Here is a 3,622-nt window from a genome sequence, read left to right on the forward strand (position 1 = left end):
ACTTGGTACAGATATTGTCAATTAGTCATGCTACTAGGTGTTTCTTGTTTAGTCCATCTTGATACCAAGTTCAGCAATAAATGAAAATCGCCATCGTATTCTGTCACTATGAAGCATGTGCTAATCGAGCTGCAATGATTTTTTTTAACTGGACCCTTTGATCCGATTGAGTGTATTAGTGTTAGTTTGACCTAGTGGTTGTTTTTAGAGACAGTTTTGTTTTAAATCACGGATTGCTATCATTATTTCAAGGAAGAGTAGATAATTATCAATTTTACTATCTTTCGGCCTTCTGGTGTTGTTGAATTAGATGGATGACATGGCATAATCCTCTTGATTTGTTTGAATTAGATGCCCTGTCAGCCATGTAATGTGCATTCCTCATGCTATACCGTGGGCTCATGGTTCTAGATAGTGCTCTAAGTAGCTCTATTCACGTATTGCAAAAATGTTGCCGCTTTACACTTATAAATGCTGCCGGTTCACATTTATATTATCTCAACGAACTTGTAATATCTCCACCCTAACTACTAAGTTTGAACCATGCATATTATCATGATTTCTTTTTATACCCATTGTTGGCTGGTCCATGCTGCCTGTAGTCTTCGTACGTAACGAGGTCCAAGTTTGAATTGCGAATATCTAAAGATTTGCATTTGAAAAAGTCGTCCATCTTAACTGAACTCTAATGGAACTTCCTTTTATGTCTTCGTGCAGGAACTGGTGAGTCCATTAGGAGCATGAAATTTTGTTGCGCACTAACTAAAGTATAGAACACTACCTAAGAAACATATAGATTGGGCTATGGATGTATGGTCATGGAGTGGAAGTAGCAATTCTGACATTCTACTTTACATTCCTACTATATCATAATATCAATACTACCACCCCTTGCTTTGATTTCACAATTGTTAATCTTTTTGTTTAAGTTATTGGTTGTCAGTTGTTCTTTTTGTTGCTCTCACATGATTTTCCATTGTTAATCTTTTTTTTTAGTTATTGTTTGTCAATTTTGATGTGTTGGTTAAAATTTTTGTCAGTTCTGACAGATTTGTAGCATTCTAGTTAAATTTCAGTTTTGAACAACTGACAGAAATATCGGTTAACCGTAATCGATCATAACTAAACCAAAGCGAATAAGTTGATGGTTAACACTGGTTTCAAATCACAAAAAACGAGTAACTCTGGTTTCGGTTTCGGCAAGTGCATCTCTGTCTGATAGCGTCCTTAAGACACAAGTTTGTATTGTTACCGTACGAAATATCCGAAGTTTATAACAAAATGGGATTCATTTCTCAGTAATCTATTAGTGACTCCAGTTCTTCTGATTTTATGCACTTACTTTTATTTCCTCAATCTCGTTTTACAAATGGACTCCCAAATAGAAATTAGATTGACCTTATATTATCCGAAACCTACAATTTGTTCAAGATAAGTGCATCTCAATCTGATAACGTCCTTTCGACACAAGTTTGAGTTATTACTCGACGAAATATTCGAAGTTTATAACGAAATCGGATTCGTGTCTCAGAAACTGACCAGTGACTCGAAATCTTCCGATTTTGTACGGTTACTTCCATTTCTTCAAATCTCGTTTTACAAATGGATTCTCGAATAGACAAATGCATCTCAATCCGATAGCGTCATTAAGACACAAGTTTGTATTGTTACCTAACGAAATATCCAAAGTTTATACAAAAATAGGATTCGAGTCTCAATCACTGATAAGTAACTCCAGATCTTCCGATTTTATGCACTTACTTCCATTTCCTCAATCTTGTTTTACAAATGGATTCCCGGATAGAAATTAGATTGACCTTATATTATCTGAAACCAACTATTCGGTCTAGACAAGTCAATCTCAATCTGATAACGTCCTTTCACTTGTTTTATTATCTAACGGAATATCCGAAGTTTATAATAAAATCAGATTCGAGTCTCAGAAACTGATTAACGACTCGAAATCTCCCGATTTTGTGCAATTACTTCCATTTCCTCAAATATCGTTTACAAATGGATTCCCGAATAAAAATTAGATTTACCTTGTTATCCGAAACCTACTATTTGGTTTAGACAAGTCAATCTCAGTCTGATAGCGTCCTTTAGACACAAGTTTGTATTATTACCGATCGAAATATTCGAAGTTTATGAAAAAATCGGGTTCGTTTCTAAGAAACCGATTAGTGGCTGTAGATCTTCGATTTAATGCATTTACTTCTATTTCCTCAATTTCGTTTTACGAATGGACTCATATTGGTCCCATTGGTCCAAAGCTTTGTGTCCCTAGTTACTGAATTTCGTACTGATTATTGAATGTTCTAGATTTTAAAGCTCACATTGGTCCAAAGCTTCTATTTAGTAGTCCAGTTTTGTAGCTATGTGTTATGAGACTATGTGCAGTAAGATTGATGTCTTCTGTGATGCGAAGAAGGTCATTGATGCTCTTAAAATTAGGGAGGTACCTCTGGCTTTAGATTGGTGTACAAAGAATAAATCAGGTCGAAGAAATCCATTAGCAGTGGAGGCTAGTGGTAAGCTTGCTTGAGACCTGTATAGGTTCTGCACTTCTATATGTTTTATTGTAAAAGTGTGGCAAGCTTGCTTGAGGTCAAAATGAGTTTTTTCATAATTTCCTTGTTTATAGATAATGTGATACGTGATAATTTGTAAGCCACAGAGTTAAAGATGCATTTGATCTAGAAATCCTGTCCAAAGGATAACAATTCTAAAACATGCTGCTGAATGTTATGTTTCAGTTTTTTCTCTCACAATTTCCCAATTTCTCTTCTGACTCACTATGTGCCATGAGTGACTAAACTGCAAATCACTTTTTCGTAGGGGTTTTGGAACTGCGTGTTCGATTGACTTTTTTTTGTTCTTGGTTGTCTGTCCAAGTGATTAAATGTGTTTGTAGTTGACAAATTCGGAAGATAATCATATAATTCTTTAAACTATACGTGTTTGAATACTAATGAATCTGTGGTGCAATGGTAGCACGTCTGACTTCGATGCAGAAAATGCGTGTTCGATTCACGCCAGGTTCACTCATTTGCATCGTTCATCAATGTTTTCTTTGTTGTGCAAATTATATAAATGTGTGAAATTGTGTGTGCAGTTTATATGGAACGGTAGCGTGTTTCAGTAATGCAAATTATCTATGGCTATAATGATTTATAGTATCTTAATAGTACGTTCTCACATATTGAAGTTCGTTCCCATGAGAATTAGATCTACTTCATGATTTTCGTCAATTTAGATTTAATGTCGCGTCTCGTTCACAGTAAGCTCATTAGTTTGATGTCAAGTCAAGAATATATCATCTGTCGAATGTTCAATCTCTAATGTCGGAATCTCGATCAATTTATTCTCGAAACTCAGAATGTTCAACAATATACCAAGATAATCCTCAGTTTGTTGCATGTTAAAATTACAATCTTCAAACGAGTGTTCAATCGATATAATCTTCAGTTCGTTATAATTCATTTTCATAAACTCGATATAGGTTGTTTGTTTGTTCGTCAAATTTCACAAGTACAAAATCTAAACTTCTAATTAGAATTTCAATCGACTCCCTTATCACATTCTTCAGAATTTCTACCAAGTCAAATGTCGATATATGTCA

General features: G+C 34.8%; 1 non-coding gene across 1 annotated transcript; it reads left to right on the plus strand.

The window, feature by feature from the left end:
* The first annotated feature begins 2,973 nt into the window (after positions 1-2,973).
* On the plus strand, positions 2,974-3,044 carry TRNAR-UCG. The gene has a single exon. It is a non-coding gene; the product is annotated as a tRNA-Arg (tRNA).
* Positions 3,045-3,622: the final 578 nt, after the last annotated feature.

The sequence above is a fragment of the Papaver somniferum genome, chromosome 1, assembly GCF_003573695.1.
Source record: "Papaver somniferum cultivar HN1 chromosome 1, ASM357369v1, whole genome shotgun sequence".
NCBI lineage: Eukaryota > Viridiplantae > Streptophyta > Magnoliopsida > Ranunculales > Papaveraceae > Papaver > Papaver somniferum.